Genomic DNA, 22165 nt, shown 5'->3' with positions numbered 1-22165 from the left:
AGCGACGGCACTGCCGTGCGGCTTGACGTGCACTGCTGATTTCCAGGTCTCCTTCTCTAATCAACGTGATTAGGCGTTTGCGGCGGCTGCAACTTCACGCAGCTCCTTCACAGCTTCCCTGAGGAGGGAGACGTGGCTGCGGCTGCAGTCGGGTGCGGTCAGGTGCCTGAAGAGCCGTGTGAAGAGCCGCCAGCACGCCAGCACGCCAGCCGACAGTACCGGGAAATGGTGCCCAGGGTGTCCAGGTCTAGGATCGAGTTCGACGACAGGCGGCCGGTGAGAAGGATATGATGGTATGATATTCAGGGCCCCGGGGAAAGGCACGGAGCGCTATATTCCTCTTCTAGGCGCTATAGTGAAAGAGGGAGGAATCAAGTCAAAATAAGAGGAGGTGGGCAGTCCCTCATACAGGCGTAGTTCTCCCTGGAGAGAGGGACCGCGCACTTGTTGAGTGGGCCTCTCATCCTGCTGGTGTATTGCCTAATAATTGTCCGGTGTATCCTGCTGTCCCCCCTGTACACAAGGGGTTGGAGAACCCTACAGGAAATAATATGGAGCATTCGAAGTCCTTGACTGAGCGCCATCAAGAGGAGCCTGGATTCCTTCCGCCCTCCTTTGACCAATCTATTCTCGATCAATGGCCGGATTTCATGGCCAGCATCGCCAAAGAGCTGCTGCTTTGTACAAGCCCCTTTGATCTGGGACTTTTAGTGAACTCCCTTAGTAAACTTGCGGTGGATCCAAGATCCTTGAGTAAGAACATGGCGTCACAAACCAACAAATCTTTTTGTCTACATGCCGGAACTGGGACCTGCAACCTGGATAAGGCCTGCCAATTTAATCCTCAAAAAGAGCTACTAGACAAGGCCTCACAATCGGACTACGATAGCAAGGCGGCTCAGTTACCACTTAGTATTTTAATAAACAAAAGTAGCCCAAATTCAAAGTCCTTCATTGTCACTCCTTCCTTGGAACCAGCAGTTGCCACTACAGAAGTGGCACAGAAATTGTGACAAGAAGTTTATAATCAAAGGAATGCCCCCCTAAAGCTGGGCTCTTCTCAGAACCTGCGCATTAGAAAATGCCGGATGCCTAGGATTGAAGATACGATAACTCAGGACTTTGTTTCAGACCCAAGAAATTTGATCATCACTAATATCAGCAAGGTTAATGGGCATGAACCCAAAGAAGCCCTACGACTTAAAGTCCTAGCCTGGCTTAGACAAAGAACGGGACCAGGGGTGGTCAGGATATCAGATCTTAAAATCCTCCGTAGGATGGATCTGAGAGACTGGAATACACATGACAATAAAGACTGCGTCCTGGTGGGGTGTGGGTCCAGTTCCCTACCCGCCTTCCTAAGTCTGTGCAAATATTTGCCTAAGGGATCCACTTGTTGTAATTTGATTATATGATCATTCACTTTAGTTTCTGCTGGTCTTCCGACGTTGGGTTTTTCTGCTGATTGCTCTGTACTGTATTGTTGACACTTCCCCGCTGCTCTTTTTTTTGTTTTTGTACTTAAAATTGTTTGTATTGTTTGTTTCTTTGTCTGTATGCGCCCATAAGATTTTGGGTACCAGGTGCGCAATAGAAATTAATAAACATAAACATAAACATAAACTATGTTGATGTGGTAACGAGACATACAGAGAGCACCAACAGTGAAAGGAATAGCATTGGAGTGTTGATACCTTGGGAAAAGGGGAAGAACACCCAATATCCAAGAGACAGAGAGTGGAACACAATAAAGAGAGGCACTTGGGAGCTAAAGACCAGAGAGGTCCACAATATAAACCTTATACAAGAAAGACCATTTTGGGAAAAGAGTACCCAAAAGCATGTGGACAACAAAAACCCCAGAAAAAAGACATGATACAAGTACACTCAGAATCCTATGATAAAAAGGGAAGGATTCAGACAAGAGCAAGCAAGAACCCTAACAAAGAGGAGAAAAAGATCAAGGGAGTTGAAGGAACTTATACAAAGAATAACAAGAGCCTATTTAAGGATTGTATATTGATCGGCTCTCTGGAAAGAAGAGAACATAAGTGCAAAATCGCAAGTACCAGGAGAAGGGAGTCATTCTCCTGACTTTAGTTGATTAAAATAGTGGTAGGGTCAGTTAGGTTCATTTTGGACAGCAGACTTATTCTTTTTGACATTTATTAACGACTGATGAGCACCTTAGTTAGTAACGTAGGTAGGACTGGGTGATATGGCCCAAAAGTCATATCTCAATATTTGTGAGCTGAATGGTGATTTACGATATATATTTCAATATTTATGTGGGTTAAATGCTCAGTTGTAAGCAGTCAATCACACGTGAGAGGTCAAGAAACACCTTTATTTATAAGACATTGATCAAAATAAAGTGCAAATACAGGGATTCTCTTCCTGCTTGAAAATACGCACAGCTGTGTAAATATCAAAATGTAAATAAAAATGGTAGCATATATAATAATGTATATATATATGTATATATCTCAATGTTAACTATATTGTCTCATCCTATATCGATTTTGAAAATATATCTATATATCTCCAAAACTCAATATATCACCCAGCCCTAAAAGTAGGCAGGGTACACCACATTGTGATAGCGAAAGATAAGCCTTCTTTTTAGTCTTCAATAAACGCATGGCAAAAATGACCTCTTAGAGTCTGTGTCCTTCTTTTGATTTGCCACACTGCTCTTACTAGTGCTCAATCTGCTTTTGGATTGTATTGATTGGTCCCCACTGCAGGAGGATGTCACACGATTGTGCTGCACAGGTCCACTTGTTTAATACAAAATGAGCTTTTGTGTGTGTACTAGAGAGGTACAGATAGTGAGGACTCAGGACTTTGACATTATTGGAATACAGTTAGTGTACAATGTAAAGACAAGTTGGGGCATTCTACTGCTTAAATTAGCAAACTACCAGAAACAACTAACCAACATAATACCACTAACTAGTCCTAAGGTGAAACTGGAATCAAATGAATTGTACTCTTTAGCTCTTCAGTAGATATGCAAATAAGTATATATCTACACTCGATGCAGTAAAAATTGAGCTGATCAAATGGAATTTTCACCAGGCAAATGACCACACACATTTTACTCTACTCTCAAAATGCACGAAACGGGTGCAAATTGCATGGCATCAGTCAGTGTAATTATGTTATGTAGCTATTAATGTGGTCGTTTTTCTCATGACATGAAAAGAGTGGGGGTGCATTTGTACTCAGCCAGGCATAGGACAACTACTGGAAACTGGGGCGAAGCCACAACACATTTAATCTATTTAAAGGGCACAAACCTGGGCAGAGGTCGATTAGAGTCTATAAAGAAAAGCCCCAAAGTACAGTTCTCGTGCTCAATGAGACCAGACAGCTGGGGGAGAGTACACACTACTCAGGGTTACAGCACTCACCACTCATACTCTTCACGGATTCAACTGCTCTGTGTGCTCACACATAACAAGTTACACTCTGATGGAGGGCACGGGCAGACCAGCAAGCACACTACCGTAGGGCAGGCCAGCAGAGTCTGTCAGGGCAGTGTGGCAAACCGAGCAGGCCAAGCAGCAGCCAGGAAAGGCATTGTTGCTGTGGTGGTGGTGGTGGGTGGCTGGCTCTGACTGACTGGCTCTGACCGACTCTGCTCTGCTGGCTGAAATAAATTAGTGCATGCACACGCACCATATAAATTACAGGTCCATGCCACTTGTTTTATGGGCAGGTGATTTGCTACATTCTGAGCTTAGTGAATCGAAACTAAAGCACATCATGCACCTACCACCAAACGGATGCCTGGATGATATAATTCCCAGGCCAGTTGCCTTGGAAGGGCCGCCTGCAGCGCGGTCGCTGCACAGCACACATTGATGATGTGTGCTGCAGCCCGTGTGCCCATTTTTCTCTTCATTCTTTGCAACTAAACGCATGGAGGACGCTCCGATGAGCTGCACTGTGCCAGCCCTCCGGGCAGCAATGGGCGGCACGAAGGACAGAAAGGCACCCAGCACCATTACTGTGGCTGGCACTGGCAGCAGTGATCCGCACAGGCAGGCCTGGCGGACCCCGTCACCAGTGCCAGCCTGGGCCACATAGAATATACCCTCACAAGTAACCAGTGGAAGTTACTCTCTGATGGAGGGCACAGGGAGACCGGCAAGCACACTACCGTAGGGCAGCCCAGCAGAGTCTGTCAGGGCAGTGTGGCAAACCGAGCAGGCCAAGCAGCAGCCAGGAAAGGCATTGTTGCTGTGGTGGTGGGTGGCTCTGACTGACTGGCTCTGACCGACTCTGCTCTGCTGGCTGAAAAAAATGAGTGCATGCACATGCACCATATAAATTACAGGTCCAGGCCACTTGTTTTATGGGCAGGTGATTTGCTACATTCTGAGCCTAGTGAATCGAAACTAAAGCACATCATGCACCTAACACCAAACGGACGCCGGATGATATAATTTCCAGGACAGTTGCCTTGGAAGGGACGCCTGCAGCGCAGTCGCTGCACAGCACACATTGATGATGTGTGCTGCAGCTCGTGCGCCCATTTTTCTCTTCATTCTTTGCAACTAAATGCATGGAGGACGCTCCGATGAGCTGCACTGTGCCAGCCCTCCGGGCAGCAATGGGCAGCACGGAGCACAGAAAGGCACCCGGCACCATTACTGTGGCTGGCACTGGCAGCAGTGATCCGCACAGGCAGGCCTGGTGGACCCCGCCACCAGTGCCAGCCTGGGCCACATAGAATGTACTCTCACAAGGAACCAGTGGAAGGATTCTGCATAGAAGAATTCCAGCACGCACCAATGGCCACTACGGAGCGTTAAGTGAAACTTGACGACCGTGAAGGGATTTCATAAAGAAGATATATGAACCTATTTTGAAACAATATGAAAATACTTAAGAGTAACAACGTAACTGAAGCACTAAGAGAAACATGTGCCTAAAAGCAAAAGTAAACATGACTACAAAGAAGATGAAGTTACTTATTGATCAATAACTATAAATACGCAGTAATGCAAGGTAGAAAAGAAACATACAGAGGCTTGATACAAAGGTATATATAATGTGGCTAGGACAGCCATGATAGGAAAATGGATGCCGACTCATGTCTGAATTAACCAAGCTACCTTAGAGACAGACTAAGGCTATAGAATTAGGAGTCGTGGGAGAACAGCTCCATGTGCAGAACCGACGATGAGTCAAGGTTGGCCCAGAATATGGATGTTATTTTAAGGAATAAGCGCAGAGCACAAACAGAGTTACATGGATAAGTTCTGAACGTGGAACAATTAAAAGTGGACAAAGTTCATATGAGATAGAGTGAGCAAGTCTCAATAGGCCAAAAGGAGCAAGTGCACCCAGCATAATTAAATCAAACAGCAGAAAATATAGGTCAAAATGGACAAATTCGTGGCCTGCTAACAAGTGAGTTTGAAGAAGAGAACAAGGGCTATTCATTACACCTCAGACTAAGATAGTGGTGTCCTTACACTCCCTTGAATGTACCAGGACACTGAGCAGTCAACAAGGTCAACTACAAAAGCAAGACGTTGTCTAACGGCCTACCGATGAGAGATGATGCACTAGTTGAGAAAACGGGGAGTAAGTAGTCTGACGGGAATCAAACACCTACGTTTCGTTTCACTGACATGCTGCTAATGAGTCGAAAGTCCAAGATTGGGTGGGAATGCCAACAAATCAGTGGGTTTGAGGGACAACCTAACAGACAATGTTTCATAGACCAATCCACTGACAGTTTGTCCATTATAATCAGTACAATACGTATTTTAGAGGTAGTTCAAGGTGAGCCATACAGATAAGGGGTAGCCAATGATGCACTAATCCTTATATGTTCTATAAGTAGATATGTTCCCTTAACAAAACCCTCCCCTCGATAGGTTTTGTATTTTGCCATGTAGCATGACATCATAGATGACGCACATTGGGGTATAAAACCTTTGCATAATCAAGGTTAGTTGTTAGTGTGCATGCATCAGTCTGATATTTGTCAGGTCTCCCTACTTTATGAACTGAGAATAAAGTAGTGTTTTGCCATGTTCTTTGAGTCTGACTATTTATTTGGTCTGTGATCTTTGTTTGTAATTCTATCCAGCACTAGAGACGCTTCAAGGTGCTAGAGCACATTTTGGTAGCTATGCGGATGGGTGCGGTCTAATCGACTGAAGCCCCGATCCAGACTTCTGGACAATCGACAGCTCCCGCCATTAGCTAGACAATCGCGGAGCATCCTACGGAGAGTGCAGCACAGAAAACACATGTTAGAATAGACGGTCGACAGGTTCCCCTTTGACGAAATTCCTGTCCGGTCCCCGCAAGTGCCCCGTGGACAAAAGGCAAATTGGTCGATTGAGGGAGAGCTGATGTCCGAGGACTTCACAGCCGTAAGTAGAACCTTGATAGTGGAAAAAAGGGAGGGGCTATGTTGTAAATAATATGTATAAAAAGTAACAGGATTCTTTTTTGGGGGATTGTAAAGATAAGAAGTAGATACCTCGATTCCCAGTTCCAAGAGGAGAGGAAGAGTATGCACTAAAAAAGACTCCAAAAAGGGGTGTTAAGGATTCTAGAGGCTAAGCTAATGAGAAGAGTGCATATGAAACTTGAAAGTGAAGTATAACAGGAGACGAGATACATTTACTAAAGATAGTAAAGGAAGGCGTACACGGAAAATTTATAAAAGTGCATGTGCATGGGGTTATAAAATGCCAATATAAAAGTATTTGTTGTGTTTAGATTCATAGATATAAAACAATAGCAAAACAAGTAAGGTGATTGGTAGATTTTTTGACCAAGAGATTGACATCAAAGGAAAAAATCAAAGGAAATAAATAAACAAAGGAGAGACTGTTAAAACATCATTAATAGAACGCGATAACAGAAATGGATAGAAACTGTAAACAAAAGGAACAGAGTTACATAAAAGTGATTTTAAAAAATCCTGACTTCGGATAAATAAGCAGCAATTAATGGTGCCTTATCAAATTGACCAACGTGGCATATTTGATCAAATAAAGAACTGGATAAAACATTGGGTAAGTAACGGCATTCAATTATGGGGGACACTCCTCTATTACAGCTGTGTTAGACAATGCCAAGATATACAGCTAAAATAAGGAAATATTATTCGGAATGGGTTGGAGGCACGACCATTAAGACACTTGTGCCGTAGCCTGAGGAGGCTTCGCTATCAAAAGCAATATTGTGGCATATGACGACATATTTGCATGCCACTTATAAAGGGAATCAATTACAGAAATGGCTGGCTGTTTTAGAGTTATGGAAAATGAATCGGAGTAAAAAAGAAGATCCAGCTGATAAAGATCAGCATAAAGGGGGGGATGTAACACCCTCAGCTCCTCTTTCCCCTCCAGAAAGCCAGAGTGTAGATACAGAAGAGAAGGGCTGTTATCCTTTAAAGGAATTGAAAGCAGCAGCGGGGGACATTAATCCAGCATATTAGCCCCCTGCTTATAGCAGTGAGGACAATACAGAAGAGAGCAAAAACAGAGAACGGAAATATATTTTAACACGCAATGAAAGAAAACAGTGTGATGATAAAGGAAAGACAAGACACACAGAGATAGCAGAAGAAACGGAAGCAGAAGGAAATAAAGGACAAGGCTAAGGGAATAGCGTTAGTACAGAATGAATCGATGGGAGGACATGTATTACTTAAGTTAGACGGTAAGGGCATTGATGGGGTTTGAGAAAGAGAGGAAAAAGAAGAATGGGAAAATAAAGACAAGGAAGAGGAAAGAGCATACAAAGAAGATAGGGACAGACAGTGCAAGCGAAGGGATGAATGGAGAAAGTATGAGGCAAGAAAAGAAAAGGAGAGGTTAGAAGAGAAGAAACGAGAGGAGATAGAAGTCCAAAGAATGAAAGTACATAGGTTGCAAAGAAGGGAATTGAGGAAGATGAGGAGAAGAGGAGACAAAATGAACAGGAGTAGGAGATTAAAACATGACAAAATAGCATATTTATGCCATTGGAGCACAGTGCCGATTGATGAAAGAGAACAATTTGAGGAAGAGAGAGGGTCACAACAGCCCCGTAGGGAGCTGCAAGGAATGCTGAGATCAGCGAGAGCTGATGGGCAGAACACAGAAGACATAGTGCAAAGACTTGGGAATTTATATTGGCAAACAAGGGATAAAGAAGGATATAGAACCCAAGAGAATATAGAACGGTCCATATCGAAGGAAAGAGGAGGAAGATTGGATGACGTCACAACAGACCATCATAGAACGCTGTCCTTAAGTAGATTAGATCTTGATGATGCAGAAAAGGCTAACAGTCATACGAGTTGGGGCATAATAATGTTAGATGAAAAAAGAGACGAAAACGAGAGAGCGTGAATAGAGGGCGAATATGGATTCTCAAAAGAATTGAACATAGACAAAGGGGTAAAATTGTCAGATTTAGAAGACCCTAAAGAGAGAACACCAGAATCAACATTATATGTTGATTGTATGTCCCCCTGCCTCAAACAGCACGATCCACCACAACCGTGCATCCAGCACTTCCTCATATATCTCTCCTCCAGCACCAAGCGAGTCTCTTCCTCCGCAGTGACACATCCGATCGTCGGTGGTAAATTCAATGTATCAACTATGTTTAAGACTCACCTTGTCAGGCTCTCTCCCTGACTCTTCCCTTATCCCACCGTCCAGCTTCCTTCTTAGGGCGCTCTCAGTGCGCTGCACCGTCCCTGTGTCTTTGCACCAAGACCACCACACACGACTGGAAGTAGGAAACCCTGCCCCACAAATGCCAGAAACATGTGTGCCTGCTTACGTGCTTCTCTAAGCACAACCGTTCACACGTACTACCTATGCCAACGCTCACCAGAAATGAACGATTAGACTCCTGGCCGCTGGGTACTCAAAGTCTTCAAGCCTCTCCAGACAGTCACCACTGACCACATCTTATCCCCTCACTTTGAATAGCAATACCATCCACCATGCTGACATTGATGATAACTTGTTACCTAGCACTCACGGGACCAATGCCTCAGGGCCGACCTGGTCTCTGGCAAGCTCACTTATCGCTGATGCCTCATGCCAGTATATTGCCTCCTGCTGTCACTAATGTTTTAGGGGCTACCCTGCCTTCTGCTAACCTGGCTACAGTTGATGTGCCTCATGCCAATGTTTTGCCTTTTGCTGCTACCAATGTTTTTGGGGCTACCCTGCCTTCTGCTAATCTGGTTGAAGTTGACGCGCCTCATGCCAATGCACTGCCTTTTGCTACAACCAATGGTTTAGGGGCTACCCTGCTCTCTGCTAATCTGGTTAAAGTTGACGTGCCTCATGCCAATGCACTGCCTTTTGCTACAACCAATGGTTTAGGGGCTACCCTGCTCTCTGCTAATCTGGTTAAAGTTGACGTGCCTCATGCCAATGTATTGCCTCCTGCTGCTACCAATGTTTTAAGGGCTACCCTACCCTGTGCAAGCATAAACAAAGCTTCCCAGACTAGTGCACCATTGTCAACCCATGACTCAACAACCTAGCAGCATGTTTGAGCATCAAGAGCTCAATACCGTCCCTGACTAAGCCAGCAAACACTAGCCAGCATTCCCCCACAACCATAATCACTAACGGCACGACTGACACATCTTCCCCCAAGTAGAACTTAAAGGAGCATTAATTAAAGCTATATCACTACCTGCACACGCACTCGATATCCATGACCTCATCTTAACTAACCACATGTATATTTTGGCTATCACAGCAACTTGGCTATACCAGGTGGCGGGGCCAGCACTATTATTGGAAATCCCTGAAAGTTATACTATCTACAGAAAAGACAGACTTACCTCCAAAGGGGGCGGGTTAGCATTTATTGCGAAGGAAACACTAGCCATTCATAAAATAAGCAACCTATTCATCCAATCGGGGGAACTACTATCCATCAAATGAACCCTCTCCCACACAGCCACACTGGTCCTACACCTTATATACAGGCCGCTGGGGCCTGCTCTATCTTTTGGGGAAGACATAGTATCCCTGCTGTGTTCAGAAACCAAACCTTTACGTAGAACTGCTATCCTTGGTGATTTCGACCTTGGTCTCAATGACCCGGTGGACTCCCATTCTCCGTCCCTTGCAATGTCCCCAAGCACCTTGGGTTTCAATCACTGGATCTGCGAACCCACACACGCCAAAGGTCAGACACTTGGCTTGCGCAGCGTAACAGCAATATCAACAATATCAAGATATTAACCAATCTTCCATGCCCTAGGTCAGCCCATAACATTATCTCTTTTGCCATCCCGAAATCCCTGGATACAAGCACCCCTAATCCACCCAGCCGCTCTAACTAGGAAGACTTGAAACATTACCCATGCCCCTATCTTCCTTCTATTGGAGTCTCTTATCACTCCTAAACTCCTTTCCCATGACCCAACAGACTCGGTCAACCTTTACAAACACACCTTCATCCAAGCCATTGACAAAATTGCTGCACTATGTGAGTGCAAGCCCAAACATTTAGCTCATTTAAACACCTGGTTTACGGCAAACTTGAAAATCATGCGCTCCACGAAGCGAGCAGAAGAAACTTCCTGGAGAAAGGATCCATCACACTGCAACAAAGTCTTATTCACTTCCTTATCCAAATCATACAAACTAGCCATTTACAAAGCAAAAAAAAGATTGCTACAATGTTAGAATTGATAATACCCAATCAAGCTCTAGAGAACTTTTCGCTATATTGCGTGAACTGGAGACACCAACTGCCCCACCGATGAACTGTCTTAAGGACTATACTTGGTGCTCTAGCATCCAAAATGAGCTCTTGGACAAATTAGCAACACTCCAAATTAAAATCTAGATAAACGTATGCTATCGGATATGCCCCAAGCCGCCACACGAGCACCTCAAAACTGCATTGCCCAACTGTTTGACTTCGCTCAGGTCCCTGATTTGAAAGTTAAGAAACTCATTAGCTGTCTTAAACCATCCAGATGCCAAGGTGACACATGTCCGACCTCAGTCATCAAAGAATGCGTCCCCTAGTTACCCCTGTTTATCCCCGTTTATCATGGCCATTGTAAATTCCTCTTTCGCCACTAGTACGGTCCCCACTAACCTCAAAGAGGCATAGGTCTTCCCTATTCTAGTAAAACCAACCCTTGACACTACCATCCCAACAAACTATCGACCTATCACAACAGTCCCTTTAATCTTGAACATTCTGTATAGAGTAGCCTACGTGCAGATCAAAAAACATTTAGAATCCAACAATCTCCTTGGCCTGCATCTATCTGGTTTCCCGTCCAGACCATGGAACGGAATCAGCTCTCCTTCATTTAAAGATACAAATTGACGACTGCATTGACAATGGAAAACTTTCCATCCCCCTCCTTCTGGACTTCTCTGCACCCTTCGACCTGTTGGGCCACAAAACATTGTGCCTTCAGCTGGCCTCAGCAGCTCACTTCTCACCCAAGGCGATAACCTGGATCAAATCATTCCTTTTCAACAGAAAAATGAGAGTCTACTCACCATCAGCATTAGCAGACCTGGCTTAGTCACTTGCGGTGTCCCCCAAGGGTCCTCCGTCCCTCTCACGCTTTACAATATTTTTACTAAGCCTCTTTTCGACCACCTAGACTCCATGCGTATCTTCTACACAAATTACACAGACGATACCCAAATCCTCATTCCCATCACTTGCAACTATGACACTGGACGATGCATATTGGTAAAGGAGGGCGTTAACATGCTGTCTATTTTCCAGTTAATTGAAATACAAGGACGAGCAGGATTTTATGGAAAAAGCAAGGGTGTTCTTTATCCCCCACTGAGGCAATTTGGAGACAGGATAGCACTGGAAAGCCAGTTATGCCGCTAGCATTATTAAGAGTAGCTGGAGCAGCTTCACTACCCAGCACACACGACTCAAGAGAGTCCTTGCAGAAGAGTGGGTTTCCCCAAATCTGCTAGAGCATGTGGCAAAGTTCATTGTAAATTGCATTGTGTCAGAAATGTACTGCAGGACACACTTTGCGAACCATGAGAGGAGCAATTCCTAGACCCAATGGCCCCTTTCAGCATCTCCATATAGATTATGTGGATATGCTACAGACATGCAATGGCTAGATATATGTTGGGCGTAGTATGTCAGTTTTCTAGATAGATTGAGGCAGGTTCAAGCACGCACCCTGATGGCACGTGTGCCGCCAAATTCCTTGCATGCAAGGTGTTTCTGTGTTGAGGTGTGTGCGAGTTCCTGCGGTCTGACAATGGACCACATTTTGTGAATGAACTGTTTGCGCAAGTAGTTCGTTTGTCAGGTATAAGGCATATACGTTTTCTTCCACTTATCACCCACAGGCCAACAGTGTGTATGAGAGATTAACCACAATATTAAAAGAGAGAATAGCCAAGATGAAGATGACTCTGAAGAAGGGATGGCTACATTGCCTACCCCTGGCATTGTATGCATTAAGAAATAAGCCCGGCTCAGATCACCACCTAACCCCTCATGAGTTGGTGACCGGACGCAGTATGAGAACTCCTCTTGCTCTTCGAACTAGAGTAAGAAATGATGCCCATAGTGTAGCAAAGGCATTAGGTGACGAGGTGCATGATTACCTAACAACAATGGCTGCAAGTATTTCTTTCATGTCTCAATAAAACAAAACCAGAAGGGAGGGGCCAAAAAGAAGAGACAAGGACAATCAATCTATTGAAACAGAGGAGTTGCTGAAACCTCCTATTCCGTATCCAGGAGATCAGGTGCTAGTATGTAAATTTGGGTGCACCTGGAACACGACCCATTTTGAAGGGCTGTATTAGATGCTGGAAGTTAGTCCCACTGCAGCAAAACTGAAAGGGAGAAGAGCCCAGCTGCACTTGCATGAAATTAAACCGTATAAAGTTGAACCCTCCTGCAACTGCCCACAGTGAAGCAAGAGAAGAAGTTCCGTGCATGCTGACTCATTCAATGGCTAGAAATGAGAAAAAGGAAAACGAAGTGCACACAAGGACCATAGACTAAGGACCAGCGTTTCTCAAAATTTTATGAAGAGAAAATAGACTTTTACTTATCCTGGAACTTTTTTAGATAAGATAAAAGAGACAATGAAAAGAAAATCTGGAGCATGAATAAAAGAAGCAACTTTTATTTCCTTTGTACCCTATCCTAATATCGATACACACATTTCTGTATGCTGCTTTTTCCTACATATTAGTCTTATCCATCTCTAATAAGAAGATATACAAGTATTGTTGTGTTTTTAAAAAAAACCAAGAACACTTAAGTTCTGATGCTTGCGAGCTTCGGCGCGTTACAAATACATAAATAAATAAAATAAAAAATAAAATACAGATTGATAGTAGCAATTATATTAAAGGTTTTCATATAAAAGGTGATTTATAAAAGACAATAGTAGTTACCCATTAAAGAGAAAATGAGAAATGGAGAGGTTACAAAATATAAGAAGTGCATTGCCCTCAAGAAAGTCAATAGGTTTTCATGGATATTAATCGTAACATCATTCTGTATTATGATTTGTGTTTTCTTCCTTATCATTATGGCATTTAAACATGTTACATAAGGCAATACAGGGATGAATGATGTTAATGAAACATTTATTATTGTTCCCAACAGAGTTACAGACTGTTTTCTTCATCATATATGTAGTCACCTGTTTAGATATAAAAGGGATGTTGAGACAGAACAAGAAGATATAAATACATATCTTGATAATTTGATTCATTTAAAAAAATAACGTATAGTACTAGCACATGAAAGAGGTGGGCGAAAGAACATCAGAGGAAAGCTGTTATGTTTGTTCCCTAATACTGTATGCCATGAATGCGGCAAGAACATTTATTGCACAACCAGAGGACAATTCAAAGGAAAATGGGCAATGTTACGATGGCGATCAAAAATGGCATTCACATATGAAGACACCTATGTGAAAACAAGAAGGATGGAAAATGGACTAGGATGGACAAGCAAGAAGTGAATGTATCCATCACAGATTGCAGAACAAATAAAGGTTGTCCAGATGAAGAAGCTGAATTATTCAGAAATTACTGAAAAACCAGGTGAGCCAAGATGTGGAGAGAGAGCCCAGCTAGCGGTATATGTACGTGTTGTCACCAGTACCAGATGGGAAGAAGGACTATTGGCCTGCCCTGCATATCTATTGAAGAAAGAATCAGCAAGCATAGTGCAGATAGTGAGTGACAAATGCCCAGGGTTGTGGGCCAAAACCTTACTCACATGGGTTGACAATGAAGCAGGACCTGTATCTATAATACCATTAAGGAATGCAACAACATGCTTCAGGAATTATGTCCTGGTCCTGCTTGGAGAAAGCAGTATTTATGGACCAATATTGGTCCTGTGGATCCAGAGCCTACATGCAGTTGCCTAACAATTGTGGGGGAATATGTTCCATGGTAATGATACATGTTGCAGCATTGGTGATCCCCCAAAGTGACCTCCATATTGATAAATTTCCAAAAATGGATGAGCACCTGAGGAAGAAGAGGTCGTCCAACATCCATCGGCAGAAAAGAAGCAATTATTTCTCAGCAAAATCAATGGTGGTCTGCGATAATATTCCAGATGAACATAGACTGTTCAGCAAGACAGCAGTAATGATGGCAAATTTTTCCAGGACTCCAGACTGCAGTGAATGCCAAATGGCTGCAGAACACAAGATGGGAGCTGCTGCAGATGATCAATGCAACAATAAAAGGATTCAATGCAATCAGAGAAGAATTAAGAGCCATCAGGCTGATGACCCTCTAGAACAGTATGTTCTAGATATGATTACAGCAATGAAAGGAGGCGTGTGCACCAGGATCGGGCCTTCTTTCTGTACGTTCATACCATCTCATAACGGAGGGAATGGAACCCTGACAAAGGCAATAACTATGCTGATGACCCTGCATACGAAAATGGAGTATGAGGTTGATGAGACGGTGGCAGATGATTGGTTCTCATTGTTCTTATAATGGATTCCAACCTGGCTGGCAAATGCTTTTAAAGTACTTGGAGCAATACTAGTGTTGGTATTGCTGGAATTCTGTCTCATAAGGGTCATATTGGGACAATGCCAGAAGACAGCCAAGAAAGCTGTTGGAATGAACATAATGATTGACATAAATGCTGCAAATGGAGAAGTGCAAAGTGAGGAAAGTACCTGTGAGAATATAGAGTTCCCTTGCACCTCCAGGAACAAAGTTCTACTATCCCAAGGATCATAAGAAATTTGTAGGACATTGGGTAGTCTGTTCACCATGTGAAGAGTGCTGTCATATGACCTGGAGTCTGGATGAACATATAAAGATTGCAGGTGACCTGACGTGGTTGACAAAGATTTAGATCCCAAAGAAACGATCATATGAAGAGATGAAAAAGGAGAATGAAAAACAGTACGAAGAAAAGATGAAGACAATTGAAGAAGAGAATTTGGTCGAAGATTTGACCAGAGGGGGGAATGTAGAGGAGCAGGTAGACGCTTTCTAACCAGCTCCGGCCCCTCGCCGCAGCATATTGGAATCGCCGGAGAAAAGCAGTAAATGGGGCCCCCTGTGTTGTTCCTATACCGCATCAAGTGTATGCTATGCACTCAGACAGCCGTATAGAATGTACCCTCAGTTTGAGCCAGTGGAAGGATTCTGCATAGAAGAATGCCAGCACGCAACATTGGCCACTATGGAGCGTTAAATGAAACTTGACGACCGTGAAGTGATGTCATGAAGAAGATATATGAACCTATGTTGAAACAATATGAAAATACTTAAGAGTAACAATGTAACCGAAGCACTAAGAGAAACATGTACCTAAAAGCTAAAGTAATCATGACTACAAAGAAGATGAAGTTACTTATTGATCAATAAGTGTAAATGCGTAGTAACGCACAGTAGAAAGGAAACATGTAGAGGCTTGCTACAAAGGTATATATAACGTGGCTAGGATGGCCATGATAGGAAAATGGATGCCGACTCGTGTCTGATTTAACCAAGCTACCTCAGAGGCAGACTAAGGCTGTAGAATCAGGAGACATGGGAGAATAGCTCTGAGTGCAGAACTGACGAACAGTCAAGGTTGGTTCAGAATAAAGATGCTATTTTAAGGAATAAGCACAGAGCACAAAGGGAATTACATGGATAAGCTCTGAATGTGGGACATTCCACATAGATTGAAGAAGAACATATTTGCAAGAGCCGACTTTTGGTCAATTAAAAGTGTACAAAGTTCATATGAGATAGAGTGAGGAAGTCTCTAGAGGCGAAAAAGAAGCAAGTGCACCCAGCTTAATTAAATCAAATAGCAGAAAATAGAAGCTCGAAATTGACACGTGATTTCGAAGAAGAGAACAAGACCTATTAATTAAGCCTCAGATGAAGATAGTGGTGTGATTACACTCCCTTGAATGTTCCAGGACAGTGAGCAGTCATCAAGGTCAACTACAAAAGGAAGACTTTGGCATACGGCCTACCGATGAGAGATGATGAACTAATTGGTAAAACAGCGAGTAGTCTAACGGGAATCAACACCTAAGTTTTGTTTCACTGACGTGCTGCTAAAGAGTCAAAAGTCCACTGTTGGGTAGGAATGCCCACTAATCAGTCAACCAATCAGTGCATTTGAGGGACAACCTAACAGACAATGTTGCATAGCCCAATCCACTGACAGTTTGCCGATTATAATCGGTAAAATACGTATTTTAGAGGCAGTTCAAGGTGTTCCCTACAGATAAGGGCTAACCAATGATTCACTAATCCTTATATGTTCTATAAGTAGATATGTTCCCTTAACCAATCGCTCCCCTCAATAGGTTTTGTATTTTGCCCTGTAGCATGATGTCATAGATGACGCACATTGGGGTATACAACCTTTGCATAATCAAGGTTAGTTGTGAGTGTGCGTGCATGAGTCCAATGTTTGTTAGGTCTCCCTACTTTATGAACTGAGAATAAAGTAGTGTTTTTTGTACTTGTTCCCGATCCCAAAAATGTTTAGTAATTCCAATACAAAGATTTTATCAGTCCCAATTGAATCGTGTTTAAGAAACAACCACGCAATGGCGTGTAGACCCTCCTCATGGGAGATGGGTGTGTAGAGGCTCACTATGTCTATGGTGAATAATCTACAATTCTTATAAAGTTTCCCTGTGTCTTTTAATAAACAAAGGAAATGTACAGTGTCTTTTAAGAAAGTATTGGTAGATGGTATCAGTGGTTACAGGAAGGAGTCTAAATATTGCACCAAAGGTACTAGCAGAACCCCTGTTCCAGCCACATTACAATGGAGGGGCAGATTAGATAAACCCTTGTGTTTTTTTTGGAAGCCCCTAGGGAACTCGCATGGGAGGATGTGTGCTGGTGAGGAAGATTAGTGTTTTATCAGACATCCAATTCCACTCATGGAATACATTGACGTGATACATTGCCTGTGTATAGCTAACATATTAAGGAAGAGGCCATAATTGTGAATAAATATTTGGTGATTTATCTAGATGTATTCCTGCATTCAACTAATTTGTACACATGACACACCGTTCTCTGAAATGAGTACATTCTCAATGCGAAAGGGCATGGCAGTGCTGCAACGCCTACGATGACGTCATCACGTCAGATGCTGTTGACTTCATCACGTTAGTGCGTGAAGACGTCATTGTGCATTACCTGGCAAACATGCTCTTCGCGCCTTGCAACACTTGTGTATTGGTGCGTTATAAATTACATATCATATCATATCAGTATTTTGTACTAAACGAGTGGATCTGTGCAAGACAATTGTGTGCCATCCTCCGCACCCAGAACCATTATCCACAATGCAAAAGCACAGTTAATTTTTAGTGTATTTTGTGATTTTTAAAATGTTTTGTGTTCGTTTAATTTTGTTCATATTGCTAGACAGTATACCTGTTTTTATTTCCGTTTCAGGTTCAGAATGAATGAAGACAGGCTGTATATCATGGTAGTTCTTTAAATGCACATGGCGGTAGACATACACCATTGGAGATATAGTATGTCCCATACATACAAGTATAAATATGATTACCAAATTCCCTGATCTTGCAGGGATATTACAACTAAGGTCGTTTGAAGATAATTTTGGTCGAATATACAGGTACCTGAATGAATGTAACTTAAATTGGAGTGTAGAGGTGTGCTGTTGAAAACTTCAAGAAATACAAATAAATTTAAAAAGTGAACAAATGTGATCGTCTGAAAACTCGGAGATATACATATGTTGTTGATACGTGTATCATCACCATTTGATAAGACGTGTTTTCCTTTTTTAGGCTGGTGCTGCTTCTGAAGGTCATTAAGCTTTTCAAATTCATAGCTGCCAAGCAGCCGAATTTCATGAGGTATGTGCAGCCAGTGTTGTCTTTTAATTCACGTGTTTCATAACTGCCAACATGATCCATTGCACTCTGTAAGTGCTTATACAGTCCTGTTGTTTTCTTTGCATTCTGAGACTTGTAGTCTGAGTTTAATAATGGGAAAAACAGAACTACAAGTCACATAATGCAAAGAAAAAGCATGACTGGAAAAACACCTACAGGTTGGAATGGATCATGTTGGCAACTATGCCTTCGTTTTTTTTTTTTTTAATACAACCTAACTGCGTTGAGATTGCCTGGGATCAGTGTTGGATTTGGGCTGTATTTTTCTGGATATGGGATTTCACAAAAAAGTCTACACAAAAATCCATTTGACCCTTAAATTGGCTTAGACTGCTTTAAACTGTGCTGCAGATGGCAGTTGAACCCCGGTCATTAGGACCAGAGTGAAACCCTTACCCACAACATCCAATCCTTGATAGGATTATACTCTGCAGTATAGATTTCATACAGCTTTTTTAGTTTTGAAGGTGTAGATTGTATACATTTCCATCAACATTATAGGAAACACTCCTCTCTTGGGTTATTTCCCATGTGCTCATGATTAATCTCCTGAGAGGTAAATGTTTGGGGTTGAGAAGAATTCCAACCCATTCTACAAACCCCTCACCCACTCTCACGCCCCTGGTGGGGCCCCAAAGTAAATAATTTCAATTTACAGTAGTACTTCATGGTATAGTTATCCCATGGGGCAGATAGAACGTGCTGCACTGGGCACATACATAACCCGTTTGCCCCATGTGGCATACATGCCAACGCTGCCGATTTAGATAGGGGGCTCCTAAAAAATAAAATAATATTGCTATTGTTCACTTTCTCCTGCCTATAATAATTCAAACCCTAATGCAAACCTGTGTGAGAATTAATTTCTACCACTTTCTGTACCGAAACCGCTCATCCAGTTGCTTCCAAGAGTGGGCATGAACCGCCATGTGGCTAATATCCATTCACATCAAAATTCGTAATTGTGTGTTATTTTTAAAATAGGCATTTTAAAGACCACGATTTTTGCCATTACCGCGCTCATAAGATGTTCGAACGAAGTATTTGTTTTGCCTGAACTACATACATGTTCGTTGGTAAAGGATGCAGATGTCAGCCAGTTTGTTCCCACATTCCACAGACAGGATGCAGCGCGGCTCACACCACTGCCCCTCCCAGATGCTTAAAAATTGGGGGTGGGGGGAAAGTAGTGGTCCTCTGTTCTCTTGCATGGCAGCAAATTCAACACACACTTGATACGTCGGCGCTCCTTGCTGTCTGTCATAGAATACGCATGCGCTCCACGGTATTTCAAGGCGAGGAACACTTCAACAGATAACGTACGATGAGAAAAAAAAGAGCAGTACATATTTAAAACTATAAATCAAACAACAATTTTTTTTCTCCATTAAGCCAAATCCCCCGGAGCCCGATCGGCGCTTGCAGGCACGGCAGAGCCTAGCTCGATGTGTAACTGTTGAGTTACACGGAAAGGGCTTTGAAAAGGAGGCTTCCTTGCGGTTGACGATCGGCTTGGGTAGCACTGCATCCTCGTGAAGTTCCTGTAACGTGACTCAGGGCGTGTGAACATGATAGCTCAGCCACTGGCAAGTGGCAACGTAGCAGCCCAACAATAGCATCCTACTTGGGAAGAAGGGATATTTGTAGCGCCGCAGCGCCACCCGGAGGCAGCAGCTGTTTTAACAGGCAGGGGCCTGCATCGTGCACGGGAGGAGTCAAGGACAGATGCACCATGCGGTTGCTCGATGTTAAGGTCAGGGTAGGCCTTGTTGGGGGAAGGTGTGAATCACACGAAGCACATGTTTTCTGAAAGACGATCATTCTGCTGATTCTATGTCAAGACCGCAGGATTCATATTATGCATTTATCTTCTTAACCCACACGTCCGGCAGCAAATACAAATTACACATATTCTAAAAAACAACATGAAAGTATGTGAAAAAGAGCATGAACCAGAATTCCATAACTAGCTAGGTTCATGACCTCTGTAATAGCCAATCACAGCAGAAACAAATAAATAAGAGGCTGTGTCATTAGTCTCTCATCCTTCTTATTTGATGCTCCTCACAGCAGATAAGTACTCTTCAGTCCTGCGAATTATGATTACTCATGTGTGTTAGTTGAACTAATGTTTGCTTATGTGTTTACTTTGTGTTAAGCTGTTTTACTTCGTTACATATATTTGTACATTGTAATACTGCTGGCACTGTAAGAATGTTAGTACTGCGTCCCCATTCTATGTTACTGTTGTGGGCCTCCGGTCTCATCAGGCCCCAGTGAGCCTCCCACCGCACACAGAGACACCCAGCTCACAAGTGCACGGTTCAGGCTCCCCGGTTGCTCTGCCGTGGCCGGGAATGCCCACTTTATTAATATTACACGTGGCCGATTGAAACGTCACTCCTCCGCGTGCGTATGCCCTTAAAGGGGCAGAACCATACTCCTCCTTTTTCATAACAAAAACAAAGAAGGTCAAATACACACAAGGCATAATAACACCACTGCACACAAAACAGATGACCCCTTTAATCACAGCCACCCCCAGCCCCATGAGTCCCTTCCAGTCCAGGGGCTGGTCCCACCAGTTCAGTGATCGAAATCATAGTAAGTTAGGTGGGCAGGCTTCCCCCTCCCGACCCTCTGGGGATACCTCCTGCCCGCCTCCCGGATCGTGCCCTCCTCACCTGTGTTGCCCCTTCTTGGGGAATTCAGCAGATGGGCCAGGCCACCGCCCTCGTCCGGAACCTCGTTAAAGTCCCTGCTCTGCAACATCTCCGACCTGGCTTCTCCAACCTTCTTGATGAAGCTAGCATTGCGGGTAACAGAGGCAGTCCCACCTGAAGCCATTACCATGGAGCCATGCACCGCCACCACATCCATCGGACAAGGCTTGTGCCTCAAAGACAGCTTTCCTTGAGGGTGCTAATAATTCACCAGCACCTTATCCCCTGGGGCAAGCTGCTGGGGCCGGAGTCCTCTTCTGATGTTTTCTTGCTCCATCCTAGTGCTCCTCTCCCTTTCCACCTGTGTATTGTCGATGACAGCCGGCTCTCTTTTGCCCACTTCCGGGATCAGACTCCTGGGACACCGGCTGAACATGGCTTCAGCCGGGGCCACTCCAGTAGGTATGTGTGGGGTGGCCCGGTATTCCCTCAGGAATTGATATAGTGCCCTCTGCAATCTGTGTCCCTAGGCAAGAGCGATGCGGAATACCTTGTTCAGCGTTCTCATAAAAAGTTCTGCTTTGCAGTTTGCCCGAGGCCAAAGAGGAGTGACCTTGCAATGGTGAATGCCATACTCCTCCATCAGCTGGGCAAAACTTTGACCTTGGTCATTATCGGAACACAGAGTCTGGGGCAGGCCATGGGTAGCAAAAATCTTCTCCATCGCCATGGCCACCTTGTCGAACAACACTGACTCAATGAATTCCACCTATGGATACCTGGACCATTCATCCACAACCACCAGAAAATGTGTGTCCCGGCCTGTGGACCCAAAGTCAGTGTGGACGATCTTCCAGGGCTTCTTTCCTCTTGGTATCATCTCAATTATGGGCTCCCTCTCGGCTGGGGACGCCGCCGGGCACCATACACAGGCTGCTATGAACTAATTGAACCGTCTCTCTCAGATCCGGAAACCACACCTTCTGTCGCAAGCGAGACTTGGTATTGGCGATTCCTTGGTGCCCTTGGTGCGCCAACTCAATCACCTGGGTGACCTTACACTGTGGAATCACTATCCAGTCCCCTTGGA

General features: G+C 43.8%; 1 long non-coding RNA gene across 1 annotated transcript in view; it reads left to right on the top strand.

The window, feature by feature from the left end:
• LOC138481737 (uncharacterized) overlaps positions 1-22165 on the top strand; it is a 46626-nt gene that overhangs the window by 4183 nt on the left and 20278 nt on the right. Inside the window, exon 2 of the long non-coding RNA XR_011274370.1 lies at positions 18305-18373. This is a non-coding gene — a long non-coding RNA (uncharacterized lncRNA). The remainder of the gene's footprint in view (positions 1-18304; positions 18374-22165) is intronic.

Source organism: Ambystoma mexicanum, chromosome 5p, assembly GCF_040938575.1.
Source record: "Ambystoma mexicanum isolate Mex_15411 chromosome 5p, UKY_AmexF1_1, whole genome shotgun sequence".
In the NCBI taxonomy this organism is placed as follows: Eukaryota; Metazoa; Chordata; class Amphibia; order Caudata; family Ambystomatidae; genus Ambystoma; species Ambystoma mexicanum.
The sequence above is the reverse complement of the archived record's forward strand: the minus strand, read 5'-3'. Positions and strand labels throughout refer to the sequence as shown.